Here is a 22,172-nt window from a genome sequence, read left to right as displayed (position 1 = left end):
TGAAATCCACTGGGAAAGTGTGCCAAGTGGCACAGTTTCATGTTATAGTTCAGCCTCTCTTGCTTATACAATGTGGTGGGGGAAAACCACTTATGTTTCATAAAGTCAGCTATCTAGTATAGACCATGCATATCCCTGAGTTAGAAACTCTTTTGTAAAATCTTGCTATAATCAAATCTATCTCATGTTATTGATTCATAATATTATTCTGAAAATGAACAAGTATAACTTTTTGTGCCCCATCCAACTGAATCATGCTCCTTTGATAACACTGTTTTCCTCTTTTATTGTTTGTACACATTTTTTTGATTGTCTGATAACATTTGCACATGGGAGTGTAAATTTCAACAATGTTGATGTTTCCAAATAGTTATAAGTTCCAGCTGTTGTCCTTTTCTTTCCAGTGGAGATCTAACATTACAGAGGAAAAGAGGAAGAAAAAAATATATATATAACTAGTTCCCTAGTCTCTCATTACAGAGGAGATAAATTGGTTAAAATGTTATTAACAATTACATTTTTAATGAATCAGAAATTCTCAGCAAGTAATATTTAAATAGTTTTAGTTATCTTTATCATTTTTCAGTAGGAAGGAGATCAGTGATTAAAACCTGGATATGCAGAAAGTTCAGATACAACACAAAATTTCATGCTCCAGAAAACTCATTGTACATATGTAGAAATTCACGGAAGACATTCTCTTGAAATTTAAGAACATTCATAAAATAAGCACCAAGGATCTCATAGGTGAGCCCCTTGTTAGCTAACCAGTCTCTGTTCTTATTGCTCTCTACATGAAATCTTATTCCAGCTTAAGTTTTGGTAAGAAAAGAGGATTCTGCAAGTTGCTTCTACTTTTTTAATTACTTGAGAATTATTGTCTGTTTTAATTTAGCAGTAAGGAAGAAACACCAATTGGAGGCCTATATGATTCAAGAGGTAGGACAAAGCTGTTACCTACCTCCAGCAGTTAAAATGCGTATACAATCATTCAGCCAAAGGTTAAAATTGAAGAAGCCTGTACCAACTGGATGCATAAGGACAATAAATAGCAATTCTAGCCCTTTTAATAGATATATATCAATCGACCAATTAATAATTGAACACCTATTATGCTATACCACTGTCCTGTTCATTTTGAGAGTCTTTATGAGAGTGATTTCTGAGAATTTTTTTTTAACCAACTTCAGGAAACATCTTAGTTGTCCATGAAGTAATTAAGTAGCATCATTTTCAGCTACCTGCTCAAACTGACTGTGCATTAGTGGATTGTCTGTTTAGGGGAATAAAACCCACGTAATTTTGTCCCAGTTTTAACTTTTAAATTTAAAATAAAATAAACTCAAATATATATTGTGCTTAAATTTCTATAAACATCCCCCCCTCGAAAATAATCACTCATGCAACCATAGAGAAGAAATAACAAAATAACCAGGCTTTCTCTCTAAAGGATTAAGAACAGATTTCTTTTTTTTTTTTTTTGAAATTCCAATAGTAGTAAACTAAACACATACAAACAGGCAACAAAAGACTTAGTAGATGACACAGTTATTTTCAAAACAGGTAATCAAATTAGTCTATCCTTCTTCTTTCTCAAATACCAGTGAAATCTAGCCTCCTTTTTTAACTAAATGAGAAGATGACTATCTCCCTATACCATAGGGTTATGGTAGGATCCTCGCTGTTTTTCTTAGCCTGGTGCTTTTCCCATTGAGTGTGTCATCCACAAACAGACTACACAGCGTCTTTGGGAAATTGAGGTCAGGAGGGAATATGCCACTCTGCCTGCCAGGCTCCCTAATATGTTATTCACCTGCTGGGTACAGAAATTTTTCTCCAGAGTTCAACAAAGATAGTGCTTCCTTGATTAATCACATACGAGTTCCTGCACTCAAGGGTCAATGGGTGATGATTCCTTGATACACAGCAAGAGAATCCACCATATAAAGGTGATATTACTGCTGCCATCAACCCTCTGGTGTACATTGTTCTAATCTACAGGTTCTAACCACAGCCAACTTGTTTTAATAAGACTACAGAAAGGGACCTGAAACTACTGTAAAAAGTAAGAAATTTCCTCTTAAACTCTATATCCCTTTGAAACAAAATGATAACTCAGTTTTTTTCTTTTAAGTCGCTCTTGTTTTCTCCATTTTCTTCAGCCTGCTTGGTATTATCCTTCATATCTTTCCATGAAATGGTGTTGTCCATAGAGCATGCCTACTCACACAGTTTGTACCATGTCCCCAGTATGCAACTGGTCTTTATGTGATCTAGTCATCACCACTACCCCCAAAGAGTCTTGTCAAAGGCCAGTGACTTTCATTTATTCATTTGAAAAATATTTACTAACTATCCCACTCTATGCTGAATACATTTCTAGGTGGCACTCATTTTTCAACCATTTTTTAAAATGTGTAATAAAAATTGTGACATGTATAAGATAAGAAGGTTCATTCAGTTGAGGGAAAATCTAAACAGGTCTCATCTGTTCAGAGGAATCTGGGAAGAGATGATCTTGGTAACAAGCAATTAATTCCAGAATAATAGCAATAGAAAATAAGAATCTAATGGAATTTGCATGACACTTTTCTTTAATGATAATACCTCCTGTTCTCATATCAAAAGTGATGTTATCATCAAGGAGTTCAATAAGTGGTACTCTTGAAAAGAAAAAATGGACTTAAAAATAAGAGTTTCCAGAAAAAAAAAATGTTTACATGTATGTTTGAAGTTTATGTCTTTTTGTATTTTGGTAACTTATCTACCACTCCTTCCTAAGATGACAGAGATTGTAGATAGAGAAAGTCCAGGTCTTTGGTTTTTATCAGAAGATCTGATTAAAGTATCTTATTTGGTAGTTAATAATTGATGGATAGGCCTCATGTCCTGTTAGCTCACTAGAGCACAGTGAAGCTTATGGCCCCCAGAATCAGACATACAGAATACCAACCCTTTTACCACCACCGGCTAGATGTATGATTTTAGACAAATTACAGGAACTTTCGGGACCTACTATTATCTAGGTGGAGAATTAGACCTCTTCTTCCTTTTCCTTCATTTCTTCCTCTGACTCTTCCATTAAAATATCATTCTCTCTCTACTCTCTCTTCTCACTCATGGGTACTCTCACTAATTCCTTCTAATGGACAGATATGTGACATCTTCCTATTTTAATTTTATTAGAATAGACTAGTAGACAAACCAAGATTACTATAAAATACTTATAGACTTGTGTAACATCCGAATTGCATGTAAACATGATTCTAAAGAATCATGTTTAAAGCAAAGATTCTAAAAGTCCATGTTAATATTCTATGACAATTTTCAGACATTCTTCAATAGTGTTGAAACTTCAATACGTGTTCTAAATCATTCACTGTCTTCTCAGCATAGAAATTACTATGTTAGTTTATACCACAGAGTACACAAATAGCACTGAATTTTATGATGGTTCAGTAACAAGCCTAAAAGCATATACTAGTATTTTTCTAAGGAATGCCCAGTCTGTGATGGGCAGCATACACAGTCAAAACTAAATTTCACTGAGATATTATCACTTAACACTGCAAGAAAATTGGAAGACTGAAGTCTTCTTTTTGCATTTGCCCATGATTTTGTGTCAACTTAGAATTTGATGATCTATTTTGGATAAGACAAGACCTGGATTCAAATCTATTTCCACACATTCAGTATACTCTTTGGGATACTGAAATATAGTACAAGGTATTGAAGTAAAGTAATATATATATACCTTTAACAAAATATCTCACATTCTCAAAATAATACTAGAGGCTGTTTTCACAAGGCTTTTTGCAACTTTCCAATAAGTTACAAAAAATCAGTTGGGTAATATCCTTCCCTCACCAAAAAAGTCATTGTGGAATCATGATTATGGCAGTAAGGGAATTGTTCTTATATATAACACTTTTATTTCATTTCTTTTTAAAATCCAATCAACTGTTACCTCATGAAATGTTATAAAACTTTTGTCATCGTGAAAAAGATTATAATTAATCTGAGGTTATAAACACATTTAATCTATGAGTACAAAAAATTTCCATCTTTACTGTAATTATCTTGAAAAAGTTTGAGATGAGACTTAAAAAAATTTTTCCCCGTACATTAAACAATTTTGAATATTGCTCACTTTTACAGAGCACAGACCAAAAGGAAAAACACTCTCAGCTGCAGTATAAAAGATTTAGGCTAGAGAGAAATGGCCTCTGGTAGTTTTTACATCATGGAATTTTTTTTTATCAGTGGAAATCACAGACCTTCTGTGTTAAGGGCTTCACAACAGAATTTTCACCTTTCAAATACAATTTAGGTTTAACAATGTTTTGAGATAAGGTGTGAACTGAGTGACACCCTAGTGTCTTTTGATCCCTCACCTTAAAGGAATACACGGGACCATAATAGCACCAATCTTGAGTCGAGAAGTGGAACCAATTTTGCTAAAACATCTGAAATATACTCTTCCTAAATAGTAACACCTGGTCATACAGACCATCCCAAGGAGTCTTTGTTCCCAGGAGATTCCCCAACCCAGTTTTTTGCTACCCGAGAGGCTTAGATAATACAGCTGGGGTCAGAGAAACGCAGCCATGGGTCCAGCCTCTGGGCTGTTCTTTAAATAGAATTGCTTCTCTGACTCTCCTTACTCTCAAGTTTTGAATACAATGCAATTTCAACCATTCCTATCTACATTTTTCTGTTAATTAAAAATAACAAACGATATTGTTGTCTGAGAGGAGTTACGCTCTCCGTGGTAGATGACACCAGAGCTTGAAAATCACTGACTTTGGGGAAAGGAACTCTGCTCCCCAATCAGCAACATCTGTGATATGAAAGGGGGACTCTAGAGGTTAAGACCAATTTAAGCTTGTCAGTCTCTAGGCAAATGTCGCGGAATCTTGAGAAACGGCTTGTGACGAGGGCTGTGTAAAGGAAATAAGCTCAATCTACCTTCTGGTTTGGATTGTTGAGATCCAAACACTGGGATTTTTACATTTTTATTTATTTATTATTGTTTTGTTGGGTTTGTTTTTGGTTACATTTGGTGTAAGCTCCTTATTCCTTGCCTGGTGTCACGTGAAGAAATGTGCACTTCTGTGAGATGTATTTTCCTCCCTTTTCAAGAAATCTTCATGGAAGAGAGGTTCATTGCTACCATCTGTACTTGGTTTAAGAGAGCTTTGATTAATAAGGACCACCCTATTGTACACTGGTTTGACATGTGGAAATATTTGTAATTCGTTCCTGGTGAGAGAGATTTCAGAAAGGACCTGGTTTGACTTTCAAACCCACAGTGCCAATGAAAACCAGCCTCCTGAATCTGGAGCTCAGTTGGAACAAGCAAAGGTGTTTTATCCTCCCCTTACCCCTCCCACAAATTCCAACACCTGTTAGAAATGAGGTTGAAACGATCCTGTTGGAACTGGAGGACAGAGTCCCAATTCCAACCTGAAAGAGGCTCTGATGTATGGCGTATAATGAGAGCTGGAGACTGCCCACTGCTACACATAATTATCATTCAGATCATGAAAGAAAATGAAATGATTCAAGCAGATAACAGCTGTTTTTATTCTGCTTTTCAAAGATTCTCTTAAACAACCTGATCTCATTGCTTTTATTTAAGGGTGAACACCCAGTTGTAAACATAGGAGAGATGCATTCTCATGATGTCAGTAATAAAAGCATGTATAAAGCAGCATGTGTATTCTGGAAAGCTAACTAACCATTAAAGCCAAGAAACATAGTCTGGCACAAATCTTATTATGTGTCCAAGAGGACTTGATGGTATGCACATAAAAAAATGTAATGAAACAGTGGGAAGGAAAAGAGATGGGAGGGGAAGGAGCCAGAGTTGGGGGTGCACAGTTTTATATCTATGAGATGTTAGCAAAATTAGAGAGAGGCAAAGCTGCCAAGATTATCTGAGAAAAGGGTGAGCATAGCAGTAGAAATGCAAGAGGTTTGGTTTCTGTTTCTCTTTATATTATATTACAAAATCGCCTCTTTGCATTTTGACCTGTTAGTTATAGATAATGAAGCTGCTACACAAGTCACACACAGGAAAAAGGAAGACGCCCAGTCTTCTTTTAATCAGGACTTCAGATCTCATTTGGGGCAAGGTACATCTATTGTGTTTGTCATTGCTGTGATCATTATCATAAGCATTCAGTGTAGCTTGCTTGAAGAATTCAGCACCACATACTGCTCATCAGAATTTTATAAAAATAAAATTGTTTGTAAGGGAATTTTGATAGAGTAAACCTTATACAAAGCCAATGTAATCAATATTCATCATAATTTTTGATTTTTGCAAAAATATAGCAAAAAAATAGGCAATCTGTCCTAGATACACTGTATGATGACAATGCTCATTTTTACAGTTTTCTTCTTATTTCACTATAATACTGAAATATATTTCACTATTATAGTAAAATAAAATATATATTTACATGTATTTATATATATTTATAATATATATATATTTATATATATTTCATCCTTTATGAAATGGGTCATATGTATTAAAGTAGAAAGAAATTATTCACTTACTTAACTTGATAATTAAAATTTTTGTCTCTGAGGAAAACACATATATATATACATACATAAATATATGTAAAGTTTACACCTAATGCTGGTTTATGACCCACATAAACTATAACATTAAACTGAAAGATGAGTTCAACAAGCAAGTTAAAATTGGGAATCTGCTGTTCATGGGCTTAAACTCATGCTTTAAAAAAAAAGCAGAATGCATAAAAATGTCAGCTCCATAAAAATTTCCTGTTTACCTGTGCATAAAATACGACTGCCCCCAAGGGTGTGCAATTTTACAAAGGCAAATTAATCTCTTACCTGCCCAATACTCAAACTATAATGTATTTCAAAATTGAACAATATAAACCACTAAATATGAGATTGTTTTAGATAGCCCTGCTAAAGGAAAACTAAAACGCATGGTTTGAGACCTTAAATTATAGCTGGATTTTATGCTCTTAGACATTCATTAGTTTATGTGGAAGGGGCCAATGAAATAAAGTAGCAACATCTTGTACCATTATATGACTTTCTATTTCTTTGAATCAAGTAGCAAATGATGTGAAGGCTTAATGCTATTTTGAAATGGCATTCCCAGCTCTGTCAGGAACAATGTTCAGATTGAACTGCAAAAAATGCTCATCAGTTTAAAAAATGCTGATTCCATGGGCTTGTGTTTAAATATACCAGTAGTGTGCATGTGTGCACACATGCGTGCACACACACACAAAGTGATAATTCCTAATGACTTAAACTAATATTCTCTAAAATTCTATTCATTATGGACTATGGCTCTGTTAGTTTTCCAGGTTGTGAATTATCTGGATTACAAATCTCTGCTCTTTTTATTTTCTCCTAAGTACCAGGGTAGGATCATTCTCCTGTTCACTGGTGTATCCACAACTCAAATACAAGTACAAATAAAAGGAGATTATAAAGAAGACACCCACCACCCTGGAGAGAAACACAAAAGAACACAGATTTATATTGACTAGCAAGTCTAGATATCTGAGGAATAAATGGTTTTAAGCAACTGACCAAAATAAGTATTTTGAATCTGCAAATATATCCTGAAACACAGGAGTTGCATAGGTTAGGCAGCTGCATAGGTTAGGGCAGGCCCAGGGTATAGCTCTGAAATTCGGAGGATTGTTTCTATTTATGGCACATTAGGTAGCTGCATGGCTATGAAACATGAATTTGGATGTCAAATGAATAACAAGTTTGAAGGCTGAGTGCCGAGTGACTTTTAACATCTGTGAAGTGAAAATATCCCTGAACCAAGGCATGCTGCTGTGCTGAAAACAATTACTGTTACTGATAATTTTCTTGCTTTAGATAAAGTATATCTCTTCTCATGGGAGCCGGTGTACTGATGGCTTTGTGAATCATCATTCATCAAATCACAAATGGACAAATACACCCCTTTTTTGGTAAATCCAAACAAAATCACAACTTCTTAACATCTCAGAGAAGAAAACCTGTAATTTGTTACCGAGGAAGGATAAATTTCACCTTCCCACTTCTCCAGGATTTGTAGTAGTAATCCAAAATCAAGTGAGCAGAGACACTTTGAAAAGCTGCCCCTTTACCCCCGCCTTTGGGATATTAATGACTACAAGATGTTGAATGCATATTTGAGCAGTAAGAAGAACCTGCTTCCCAAAGGGAAAAAAACTCGGAACAGACTCAGAGAAACAATAAGTTAGTGGACAGGTCTAAAAAGCTCTGAACATCAGCACGTCCCAAAGCTTAGTGACAAAACTTAAGCTATTGCAGGATCTCTACATCAAAGTCAGCACAAACATATTCTTTCATTATGACTTTTAGAACATGACTTATTTTTCATAAACATATTTTTCTTACATTGGATTTATCACATGATGCTAATAATTAGCATTCTGCCATTGTCTTTTTTATCCTCGCCATAAAATGTTTTACTAGGTAGCTTGGAAAAAAAAAAAAAAAAAAGTAAAGAATTAGAGTGGAAGGGAGATTTATATGTGAGACCAAGCGTTGAATTTGGGTTTCTCTTTAAAGGATGGGGTAAAACAAAAATGGCCTGCTTTCAAAATGCTTATTTGATTTTGAAGAGCACTCTTGCCTAGGTGCCATCTTTCCTTCCTTTACTTTTCTTTCATTTGTCTCACTTTTCCTCCACATATCCATGATGCAGATTAGCACAGGCCTCCCCCAGTCATTAAAGGAATTAGGTCAGACCCAGAAGAAATCAGGTTGCAGGCAAGAAAGAAAAAATTTAATAAAATACAAGCTATGGTAGCCTGGAACTCCTGTACTCCTTCAGGCAGACTAAGGTGACCTGGCCTTAGAAGTAACAGTATTAAGTAATTGATATGTGTGGAAAAAAGCAGAAAAGATGTTTGTGAGAACAAAGATCTTAATAGTATTAGCAACATGATGTATAAGCTAAATTTATTTAAAGCTAACCTGTATATGTTTGGGTAGGCTGGGTTCTCAATCTTAAAGCAATATTTGCAATTAAAAGTAATTCCAGAAAAGATCTAGTGCAATATCTGTCTTCCTATAATTTATGGTTTTTTAAAAAGCTGTTTTGTATTTGTATTCCACCTGAGATTAGTGGTATTTTAAAGCCTGTAATATCTATCTACAGGAAATTCATTAACATGTTAGCATGTTTAATGCTTATTTACTCAAATAGCATTCATTATATGATTTGCTTTTGTGTTATTCTAAAGAAAAAAGATAGAAAGAGATTTTGAGCTTCCCTGGTGGTGCACTTGTTGAGAATCTGCCTGCAGTGCAGGGGACACAGTTTCGAGCCCTGGTCTGGGAAGATCCCACATGCCACAGAGCAACTGAGCCCATGTGCCACAACTGCTGAGCCTGTGCTCTAGAGCCCGTGAGCCACAACTACTGAAACCCCTGCATCTAGAGCCCGTGCCCCACAACAAGAGAAGCCATCGCAACGAGAAGTCTGCACCGTAACGAAGAGCGGCCCCCACTCGCCACAACCAGAGAAAAGCCTGCGTGCAGCAATGAAGATCCAATGCAGCCAAAAAATAAAATAAATTTTTTTAAAAACAAACAAAAAAGAAAGATTTTATTAAAAATGCCATGCTTAGTTTATTCTCCAGATGACCATTCTAGTTAGCATTATTACTGCATCCAAAATGATTGGAGGAGTAATTTGAATTCCACCATCACATTATCCAAGGGCATTCTATGAATAGCTGCAACCCAGAGCAAGTTCTGGCAAAGACACAAAGGCAGCCATTCAGAGTCAGCAATAACATTCAAGAGTGTTTTCCAGAGGTAGTGAATGCAGATGAGAATATTTATATGTTATCTCTCAAATTGTAGGAAGTATTTGGGGAAAGATATTTTTCACAATCCTTAGATTAGTTGTTACATATTTTCTAAGCATTTTAAAGGGGGTTTTTTGGATGATGGAACAAATCTTTGGGTGATGCTAGTCACATTTATACATGTCATCCCATTTAATCCTCCCAGACACCCATGAGGGATATGTTGGTGTCATTAGTAGCGCCATGAGTGATAAAAAACCGAGGCACAGTCATTAAGCAACATGACCAAGACTTCAGAGTTGGAAGGTAACAGTGACAAAATCTGAGCTCAGGACATCTAGCTGAAGCGCTAGTGGCTTCTCTATCTTGCGGCAAGCAGTTTTAAGTTTCAAAAAAGGTTAAATCTCTTTAGCTTCTGAATGTAGTAAATCTCAGTTTCTGGTAGCTCTTATACATCCCTTAAACCCTATTATTATCATCACTATTCTTATCAATAAGTAAATTTTAACAAAGGAAAAAATATTATCCTAGCTAGCATATATGAAAAGATTATTTTATGCCAGATATACATAACTGTTTCATGTATAAATTAATAGTCACTATGAGGTATAATATTATTTGCAAATATTTTCTCCCATTCAATAGATTATTTTTTCCTTTTGTCAGTGGTTTCATTTGATGTGCAAAAGCTTCTAAGTTTAAGTAGGTTCTGTTTGTTTATTGGAGTTAGAGGATGTTCTAATTTCATTCTTTTACATGTAGCTATCCAGTTTTCCCAGCACCACTTATTGAAGGAACTGTCTTTTCTCCATTGTACATTCTTGCCTCTTTAGTCATAGATTAATTGACCATAAGTGTGTGGGTTTATTTCTGAACTCTCTATTCTGTTCCATTGATCTGTGTCTATTTTTGTGCCAATACCATACTGTTTTGATTACTGTAGTTTTGTAGTATAGTCTGAAGTCAGGGACTGTGATTCCTCCAGTTGTTTTCTTCTTTCTCAAGATTGTTTAGGCTATTTGGGATCTTTTGTGTTTCCATACAAATTTGAAAATTATTTGTTCTAGCTGTCTTCAGAAAGAACCCAAATAACAAATGTTGGCAATGATGTAGAAAAAAGGGAACACTTGTACACTGTTGGTGGGAATGTAAATTGATGCAGCCACTGTGGAAAACAGTATGGAGGTTTCTCAAAAACCTAAAAATAGAACTACCATATGACACAACAATTCCACTCCTGGGTATATATATGAAAAAAAAAAAAAAAAACATTAATCTGAAAAGATACATACATGCCAATGTTTATAGCAGCATTATTTACAATTACCAAGATATGGAAGCAACCTAAGTGACCATCAAAAAATGAGTGGATAAAGATGTGGTATGTATCTACAATGGAATACTACTGAGCCATAAAAAAAAATTTTGCCATTTACAGCAACATGGATGGACTTGGAGGGCATTATGCTAAGTGAAATAAGTCGGAAAGAGAAAGACAAATACTGTGTGATATCACTTATATGTGAATCTTTAAAAATACAACAAACTAGTGAATATAACAAAAAAGAAGCAGACTCAGAGAACAAACTAGTGGTTACCAGTGGGAGTGAGGGACAATATAGGAGTGTGGGAGGGAGAAATACAAACCATTGGGTACAAGATAGGCTCAAAGATGTATTGCACAACATGGGGAATATAGCCAATATTTTGTAATAACTGTACATGGAAAGTAAGCTATAAAATTTTAATTTAAAAAAAAGAGATATAATATTATCCCCAATTTGAATAAAGGAAAATTGAGTCAGAGAGATGTTGAGTAATTTCCTCCAAATTATCTGCTAGAAAGGAGAAGAGCCAGGATTTAGAAGTCTGGTTCTAGAGCCAGTACATGTAATCACTAAACTCTATTGCCTTCCCAGGTCATTTTTAATTGATTCATTGTGTCCTTTAATGTGTAAAGGGATAGAATTTTGTTAAATGACTACATTGTGAACATAAAAGATTACCAATTATTAAGGACACATTCTGCATACATCATGCCTTTCATCTAAAATTCCTTTCCTCTTTATCATCTACCTAATTTTTCTTATTTGTCTTTTAAAATTCAATTTTAATGTTAGCCTTCCCAGACCCACCAGTCTGATTTACAAGCCCTTCTATCCTCATTGGGTAGTACTATCCTAGCATCTATCACAATGTGTATTACTGATATACTTAACTTTCTCTTCAGCTGAACTCTAAGCTCCTTGAGGAAAGGGGCTCTGTTTTCTATGTCTTTATATCACTAGTAATGGTGCTTGTCATGCAGCTGGTACCTAAAACAGGTTGGATTTATGCATGGATGAAAAAATAAAATTATGCATAAATACTTTGTTGGTATAGATGGATGACTGGATGAAGGTTGAATGATGGGTGGATAGAAGGAAATATAAGAAATTAAGTGACATATACATATAGGAAATGTATGAGTCAGTCCAATATATGTGCTAGCTTTAAATGGACAGAGCTTCTTGGACATATTTATAAAAAAAAAAAAAAAAGATACTTTTTTTAACTGACTCATTTTCCTACTTTATCTTTAAATACCATTCTTTCTTCTATTGTTTCCCTTTAATAGACATTAATGGTGACTCGCAAGTTAGTGATAAATTTGCTCTTGGAAACTTTCTCTACTTTTTTGTTATATATACATCAAAGCTTTGATTTTACTCCTCTAATTTGTATATCCTGGATACCTTTGGATAGAGGCACTGTATTACACTCCCCAGCTGAGGCCCTCCTTTCCATCCACCGTTTGCCTGGCAGGTGCTACTTGAAGATTTGGCCTCTGTTACCCCTACTAGATTTAGCAATGAAAGCAGCATGAAATCTTAAACTTACTGCCAAGTGTAAATCTTCTACTTCAGAACAGATATATCATCCTGGTCCTAACAAGGAATAGACCACATAATATTCCCAATACCTTAATAGTATGCCACTCCAAGCATCAAATTATATTTGCCTACCTGGCAGAACAAGAAAAATAATGGTTTCCTCATTAATAACCACAACGTTGTAAGAAAACATTAATTTCACCTTAAAAAAAGACATGGAAACTGCAGGCTACCATCATGGATGCTTTTGTGATACAATTTATAAATATACTCTGTTAAGAATGTAATTACTGAAGAGACGTTTTGCCATGAAAGATTTGGGGTTGTTTATAACCAGAGAAAAATTATCCACTCCTTTGAGAGTTGCATTAGACAATTACTAGTCAAAGCTTAAAAATATAAAAGCAAGTAAAGACTGGCCTTTTACTTAAAGTCAGTAGTTCACTGATTTTTGTCAAGAAAAATCATACGCTAAACTTTTTTACACTATCAGACCGCTTCTCATTTGTGATGTAATAGTCTATTTTCCACGGTGGTATAATTTATCCATTCATTATTTTACCATGTATTTATAGAGAGCCCACCATTTGTCAGGCACTACGTGTAGTATATTTTCTGACTAGCGGTTAAATATCTTTTTTCTCTCTTACTGGGTTTCTGCCTCCAATATAAACTAGCCAGGCAAAATCTCCAAACAAAATAAAATTGGGAGCAAAATATGCATGTGTGAGTATATTTTAACTGACAGCCATAGCAGTCTCTCAGCTTACACGGTGCTAACTACTAGAGATTTGAGTCAGCTAAAGAATATGTAAATTCAAATTGTTGTTGGTTGCTACTGAGTGGCATGCCATCTTCTGGTATGTTAATTAGAAAACATGCAAATTCTCCATTTGACTCTTGTTTTAATTTGTCTTAGTCAAATACGTGTTTATAAAATTTAAGTGCTGCACATTATGGGAGTATGTATATGTGTATATATTTATGTATATATGTGTATAAAAAATTAAAATAGTATATATATATTTAACTATGATGCTGTGTTTGCTGCAAAAGTGTACCAAACCTATTTAGCAAGGGGGGAAAAATGGAGCCTCTAAGCCACAAAATGTAAGAAGTTTGTGAAAGTGGCCTGAAGACCTATCAATATACAAAACGCAATTTTTAAAGGCTACCAACACAACCTTTAAACCAAATTAAAAATTACAAATTGGAGAGTGTTTGTGGATTATCAAAACATTCTTTACATCTGGCTCACTCTGTACTGTCTCATATTCTTGCAAGTCCCATGGGATGCTTCTTAAACACATTTCACCTTTCTTTCTTCAGTTTCAGGGTAGAAAGGGTCCCTTTAACTCCTGGAGACAGTAAATCACAGATTGTGTGGTGGTTCTCAGAAGATACTTAAAGGACTGAATTGGATGCTCTACATAGCACCCTTGCCAAAAGAGTTCGGAAATGACTTCCAGCTTCCCACAGTAATAAAATGGCACTGTTTGGCATCTTTAAGGTAATAAAAGTGAATTTTTTCCATTCTAGTAAATGAGAAGAGAGGCCTGGTTGTTTTAAAAACTGATTAAAATTCATGTGTTTTCCTCAAATTATAGAGCGTGATATGAGCACACTTACACGTGAACTTCAGACCACCTCAGAGCATTATTATATCCAGCTCTCTGAGGGAAACAGGATGTGCTGGTAGGTGGGTGGAAGGGAGCCTGGGAAGGATCCATCAGGTGCTGTGAATACAGAGAACAGGATTCAATAGGTGGCACTCTTCCCTCTGAGTCAGCGGTGAATGAATTCAGAGTGTGATTTTGGAGGATATTATTTTGCTTGAAAGAAAAGTTTTGGAAGTTCATAAGTGGTTCTGGCACTGTTAAACAGCCGCTGAGTCTAATCGCAGACTCCGGCTGTATTTTGGTGATGGGAAAAGCTCAAGAAAACAGGTTTTGTGTCTTTAAGAAAGAGGCTTATGTAAGGCATTATCATCATTTGTATACAAGACATTTTAAAATTCAGTTTCACTCTCCTCACCATTTCAAAGGAAAATCTTTTGTCATTCCTACTTGACTCAAAGGGTCTAGGAGGAAGTTTGATCATCTTCCGTTTCCCATCTGGTTATTCATAAGGCACCTGCATCTCTTGTGATTTCTCCTAGACTACATAATGCTACTGACTGACAACAAACGTTTTATAAAGGAAGACCACCTTTCACAAAAGGCATCTGAACATTAGAAGCTTGCCAGCCAAAGGCATGGGATATAGCTTTCTATCCTTATTTCAACTGTACCAAAGGTAGAAATTATAGTTGTCTTAAGCAGAAAACACAAGATGGATACTTTTTATATATAGTCCAACCCACATTTGTCTTTGTTTATATGCTGCAATTAGAAGGCTATTAAAAACAAATTTGTAGTATTATGGAAGAATTTTTAATGACTTGCTGATTTCATTTATTGCCAAATACCTTCATCTACCTGTCATATTTTTAATTAAGAGACACCAGTGTGTGTGTTTATATAATCTCTTTGTTAAAATCACACAAAAGTGGCCTCAGTAGTTAGGGGCTAGTCCCTTAATTAAACAGACAAAACTATTAAAGAGGTTAAACAGATTATTACAAAAGGAGCAGGATATAGACACACCCAGTTTAACAATAGTGGGGAAGGAGGTGTCCCTAACAAAAATAGAAGGGGAAAGGGAAATATTACCGCTGCTCTTAATGATGGTCTATAAACAATAGAGTACATGTTTATTAAGCCTATGACAGCTTGCTTCAACAAAGAGAGAATTAGATGTAAGTGCTAATGCCTTTTGCTCACAAATACTCCCAATGAGTATAACCCAACTCAGAGCATCTGACTTTGGTAGGTAACCATCTGTGATTAAAAGGAAAATGCTTCCTTCTGGGCTTGCGCTGAAATACCAAGGGAGGCAGCTTTCCTGCAACTAGTCCTTGACCTTCACCTTCAAGTACGTATTTACCTGTTAAATTCTGTGGTCTGCATACAGACTCATGAGAGAGGTTTATGAAAGAAAAATACAGTCCCTAATACACTACTGATCATCCACAAAATATGACACAACATGTTTCTAGATCTAGATTTGCCCTTATCCCTTTGTAATATAATTAGGTCATTTCTCTCAATATTTTGAATTATCAGTTTCCATGGTCAGGGACCATACCTTATTTACCTATATTTAACTATATATACCTATATTTATTTTAACTATACCATACCTATATTTAACTGTAAAAAGAATGGGCAATGAATAAATATTTGCCAAATGAGTGAGTACATGCATAAACATGTAAAAATGAGTTTCTCGTTCTCGTTGCTAAAATGGAAGTAATCTTACCTGCAGCAAATATGTAAGGGTAAGAACACTCATATTCTTGATTTTAAGTGTTATAATTTTATCCCTAAATACAGAACTGTGATGTGCTTAACCTAAACAATCGTTCTACTTAAAAATATCAAAAGTTTAAAAAAGTAATGGCTGCGAATTCATCTTTCTCTCTTATATTAGGGACTTGCTAAAGAGTTTGTGATTATCTTTAAGCTTGCCCCTTCCTTGTTACTGTCTCTGTAATTTAAATTATTTATCTTCTATGTTCCAAGTATTATATACATATAGTAGATAAAATAATATTTCCTTTGAAAAGTCCTAATTGTGATCTCCTATTCTAACATGTATATTTTGTATCCAAATGATATTTGTCTCTGTTATGGGTGAAATTCCATTTATCCATTCATTTAATACACATTGGATGAAAGCTACCATGTAGAAGATAATCTACAAACCCAAGAATTCAACAGAAAATATTTAATTTCTCTTTATTCCATGTGCTTCAGAGTTAATCTCACCCCATTGGTTTACTCTGATTAGGCCAGTAGTTCTAAATCATCATATAGGCTAAAGATTTGCCTTGGGCTTCCCTGGTGTCGCAGTGGGAGTCCGCCTGTCGATGCAGGGGATACAGGTTCATGCCCCGGTCCGGGAAGATCCCACATGCTGCGGAGCGACTGGGCCCGTGAGCCATGGCCGCTGAGCCTGCGCGTCTGGAGCCTGTGCTCCGCAACGGGAGAGGCCACAACAGTGAGAGGCCCGCGTACTGCAATAAATAAATAAATAAATAAATAATAAAGATTTGCCTTTAAGAGAGTAATTCTGAAACTTGTTTACACTAAAGATACATCTGTGACTATGTATGTAGTAAAACAGGTTCTGAATTTCATTTCCCTGGATTCAGGCTCAGTAGATCTGGCAGAGAGCCCAGGAATCAGCAGCATTTCTAACAAGCTTCACAGGTAATTCTCAAGGAGGTGGTTCTCAGAACATGCACTAAGGATCACTGCCTTAAGAATTAAAGAGATTTTTCTTTTCATGCCATGCTTTATTCTAGGTATAACAAACATCTTTTATTTCCTTATTTTTTTTCCTATAAAATATAATTTAAATTGTCTGGAATTGCATTTTATCATTACATGTTGTGACCATGAGGAATATTGTAGGATTTTTTTTTTTTTTTGGTCCCTCTAAAAGGTGTAGGCATAAATGAGGAGTGTTAAATGTGATTTTAAAACTCACATTTTGATGATAAGAAAAAAATGCTTTAATTGCCACTATTTGATTCTAAAATGGTAATTCATTAAGATGAAAGTCATGGATTTTTAGTCATTAACTTTTTTTTTTTTTTTTTTTTTTTTTTTTTTTGCGGTACGCAGGCCTCTCACTGTTGTGGCCTCTCCCGTTGCGGAGCACAGGCTCCAGACGCGCAGGCTCAGTGGCCATGGCTCACGGGCCCAGTCGCTCCGCGGCATGTGGGATCTTCCCAGACCGGGGCACCCGTATCCCCTGCATTGGCAGGTGGACTCTCAACCACTGCACCACCAGGGAAGCCCTAGTCATTAACTTTGACTATTATTTTACAAAACAATTCAGAATTTTCCACTGGGTGCTTTTCTTTAATGTTTTTTTTCTAGTTTTCTCTTAAAATATTCCATTAGGTCCCAGTGCGACTTTTTCCTGTGATTTAGAATCGTGTAAGTAAGAGAAGTGAATCTATTTTCCTTCCTATATCAATAATACCTTACTTCAACCTCTTTGAGTGGATTATTTTTCTCTACAAGACCTTTAGTATTATGGCATCACGCCATGGGATGTGAACAGTGACATTATTTAAGGTCACAGGGTAGATATAAAAACTGTGAAAAAAAAGCCTCTACTTGTTGCGTTAGAGTCTACCATTCTCTCACAGAAATGTTGGCTTGTTATTTCATAATTTGAGTTACAGACATGGTTTTCTTACTTCTAAGGTTGATAGGTCATTTCTTTAAAAAGATTTGATATAGGGCTTCCCTGGTGGCGCAGTAGTTGGGAGGTTGGGAGTCCGTCTGCTGATGCAGGGGACGCGGGTTCGTGACCCAGTCCAGGAAGATCCCACATGCCGCGGAGCGGCTGGGCCAGTGAGCCATGGCCGCTGAGCCTGCGCGTCTGGAGCCTGTGCTCTGCAATGGGAGAGGCCACAACAGTGAGAGGCCCGCATAGCACAAAAAAAAAAAAAAAAAAGATTTGATATATTTTTAACCTTTTCTAATTTGAATATTGTCAATGTGTGATCTGGCGATTTTTTTTTTTTTTAAGATAAGTCAATGGTCCCCAAGCTACGTTAGGAAATTTCCATTGATATTAACCCTAACAGCCACCTCGAGTCAAATGTGGCATTATTTAGCGACTTTCTTTGTATGACAATATCACATTTACTTCTATTTTTCCCCTTTAAAAAGTATTTTAAGAAGCTCACTTGGAAACAGCTCATAATAATAGACAATTGTGAAATGTTTAGTTTCATTGAGTGCTCTAACCACATTCACATAATATGAATAATCTAGCTCACTGAACATTGAAATCTATTCTATTTGTGAAAAAGTAGTGTCCAACAAGAGCTAACCAAGAAATATGCCAAGGCTAATCAAAAGAGAATGAACCAGAATACCTCCCCCTCTAAAAACAAACCAAAAAAGAATAGATTCTTACTTTAAAAGTTTAAAAGGCTAAATAAATTTGAAACACCATTTTAAAATACATACTTCCACATGATAGTATGCCCCGGGGCCTGGAAACAATTATAATAAAATGTTATGGAGAAAGCCCCCCACGGTTTCTGTGGTGGCATTTCTGCCATGGTTCAAATTAGAACTCTCATAAATCTTGGAATTGAGCAAATAGAGAAATAAAAATCTCATAAAATACCTGTCTGTATTCAGGCTGAAAGGATGAATTTAGGTAGCATTCCAAATCAAACTTTCTAACTTGTTGAGGTTAATACATTTACACTTGCTTTCCAATTTGTGGCAACTTATCTAAATAGTTCCAAGTGAAAATAAAATGTACACTTTGATCATTCCTTTTTAAATGAAATCATGATAATTTTGGCCCAATTCCCTATTAATGTATCCATTCTTCACATGGAGTCTGTTAAATGCTACAAACAAATGAACAACTGAAAGGTTTTCTCCACAAATAATGATGAGTCTGAGAATCCAGGAATCCTATGCCCTGGACCAGTAGCAGATCAGGCAGTGGAATTCACCTCAGAAGAGGACAAAGGAACTTTCTATCAACAACTTTACAATGATGGTAAAGTGTAAGGTAAAGCACTTTTATACTTTTGACTGTTTCCTTTTCAGCAAAGCCTTTTCCTCATACAGAAAATCTCTTTTATGTTTTTAAATGGCATAATTGCATAATTATAAATGTTATGCAAAGTCTGATTTACTTGCTGAATGACAAACCCAAAATTATAAGCATCATCAAACTTTGGAAAATGCATAAATATCTCTAGGACAGTATTTTCAAATAATGCATAGAGGTAAATACAAATGCTCTTGAACCATGGGCAAAGCTTAAAAAAAAAAAAAAAAAAAAAACTTTAAATAGGAAAATCTCTAGAGGAAAGGCCTGACTCTCACTTATGAGCAAAAAATTCTTCAGTGAGGTAGAAGGGACCCATACAGTAGTCTGAGTCCATCAAATTCCATCAGAGGGTACACCATTGAAGTGAAAACATCTCACAGTGAAGGTCTAATTGCCTTCACTATCTTTTACAAATATTGTTGGAAAAGAAAAATATTCTTTCCCTACTGTAAGCAGTCAAGGGATTAGATACAGTTAAAACTAGACAACAGTTGTTGTCTGGTGAGCCTGTAATTGTAATGAAAGTCTATAATCCTCTTCCTTCCTTGTAAATCCTAATTTATAGATGTTTGAATTTTACCCAAACAAGGGGGTGGAAAAAACAGAAAGAGAAGCTACCTAGCCTATAATCTGCTTTTTCAACTGCTTACCAATAATGCCAAAGTGAAAACAGATTATTAAATTAAACAATGCTTTGGAGAGAAACAAATGTATTTAAACCATTCTATTTGATAATAGTAATACCATAATTCTCATCAGCATATTGGATATCATCCTTCTTCCAAAAGACTTCAGTCTCATTAGATGTCTATCTCTTATACTTTAGTTTCTTGAAAGGCTTTTTTTTTTAAGTACTTTATCTATGTATCTATCATCTTTCTATCTAACAATCCATCCACCTATCTAAATATCTATATCTCTACATACCTAGATATTTTCTAAAATCAGGGAGAGGAGGCCTTTTCAGATGCCTTACCAAAAAGCTTCCACACTAATAAAAGCAAATTGAAATTATAAGAAAATGAGTTTATCTTTCAAGTTTGAAAGCAGGGACACACCTACCCTTATAACTGATTTCAGCTCAGCGTGATTTTTCATATGCTTTCTGAGTTTTCTCAGTATTGTTTTGGTAATGAGATAAAGTGCATTGTTTTGTCTTCCAATGCAGCAGATTGATGTTAACCCAAGGAGTTTTGATTTGAAAATCTTTATCTGGCATAATTATACATTCTCTCCAGGTCTCCATGGATGGGAAGTAGACTGTTTCTCTCCTTCAGTTGTCATGGTTAAGGGAAAGGCCAGATGGGTCCAGTATCTAAAACTACAAAAAAGCTCTCCTAGGTCATTGGTGGGAAGTTCAATACTATTGCATCCCTAATAGCAGCTGCTTCTGTTTGAACTCAGGGTTATGAAAGATGAACTACATTAAATGGTAAATCATTAAGTATCAGCTGAGTCAAAACATGATAGTACGTTTCCCTGCTTAAATCACCCACATCTGTATTCTTACATGCAAAGAGTTGCTCTTTCCAATCACACAGTGAAACCCTGACAGAAGATCTGAAGCTGAAACCACACCAAAAACCTCAAATAACATCTTTTGGGTTTTCAGTTGGTGAGTAAACGATCATCAGCAAATATTCAGTGGTGGAACTAAAGCACAACATTGCATTTAACCCAGCTATAAAATAATTAGGAATGTGTAATCCCTTTAGAGCCTCATTTTTCCTCCTATTATGTGTTTATTCTTCAGGAAAAGAAAAACAGTTGTTTAAATTATGTCCACCTAATACCTTAGATTTATTGCAAAGACTAAAATTTGCTGGTTTCCTTTTACTATTGATTCTCCTCTTACTTATGGGGATGTGAACATCATAACTAGAGATAAAGCTCAAACTGGTTCAAATCTAAAATTGTACAATAATGGATACCATAAAATAAGGCTTCAGAACTGTTCAAAAAATTAGACTCTTCTTATTTATTTTAAGTAGGCAGGAGAAGAATCTCAAATAGCAATTATAACTATAATATCCCACTTCCATCATGGCTTAGATTCATAGTAATATACTCACAACTGTAAGCAGTTACTATAAGACAATGGTCTTTCTTTGTCTTCATTGCTGCATGTGCTTTCACGGTGCTTTGCTCCACTGTGGGTTTGTCTTGTCCACATAAGTATTTGAGCTGTCATTCCAGTGTCATACTAGAAGCCAGTATTGTGGCAAGATACTGGAGGTAACCATAGAGCCTCTCGACTAACTTATTTTTCCCCTCCCCTGATTATATAGTACTGGAATAAAAGACAAATGAAAATCTAGGATTCACTTTTAGGTATACAATTAGTCATCTATCTTTGGTGTAAGACAACAGAGGTTGCTCCTTTCAAAATCTGGGGAGAAAACATAAAGTTTAATTGCATAGAATATGTTCTACCAATCATTTTTATGGTACACTTATTTTGAAAATGTGTCCTGTCAGGTCATTCCCACACTTGGCTCAACTAGGAACATATTACCGTATACAGACAATAGAAAGAGGGACTCTAAAATTTACTGAGTACAGTAATGTTACTTACAGACTTATTTCACTCAACAGATGAAAAGAAGAACTATATTTTAATTTCTATTGAAGGATGTCATGAAATTGTCTTTAGGGTTTTTGTTTTTGTTTTTTTTTTTTTTTTGCGGTACGCGGGCCTCTCACTGTTGTGGCCTCTTCCGTTGCGGAGCACAGGCTCCGGACACACAGGCTCAGC

At 35.5% G+C, this 22,172-nt stretch overlaps 1 protein-coding gene across 2 annotated transcripts in view; it reads left to right on the top strand.

Moving 5' to 3' along the window:
* ADGRL2 (adhesion G protein-coupled receptor L2) overlaps positions 1-22,172 on the top strand; it is a 626,947-nt gene that overhangs the window by 89,560 nt on the left and 515,215 nt on the right. For both annotated transcript variants that reach the window (XM_067043848.1, XM_067043727.1), the window contains exon 2: positions 14,045-14,225. The gene's annotated coding sequence lies outside the window, so the exon portion shown is untranslated. The remainder of the gene's footprint in view (positions 1-14,044; positions 14,226-22,172) is intronic.

This window comes from Kogia breviceps, chromosome 1 (assembly GCF_026419965.1).
Source record: "Kogia breviceps isolate mKogBre1 chromosome 1, mKogBre1 haplotype 1, whole genome shotgun sequence".
Classification (NCBI taxonomy): Eukaryota; Metazoa; Chordata; class Mammalia; order Artiodactyla; family Physeteridae; genus Kogia; species Kogia breviceps.
This window is presented reverse-complemented; position numbering and strand designations above follow the sequence as displayed.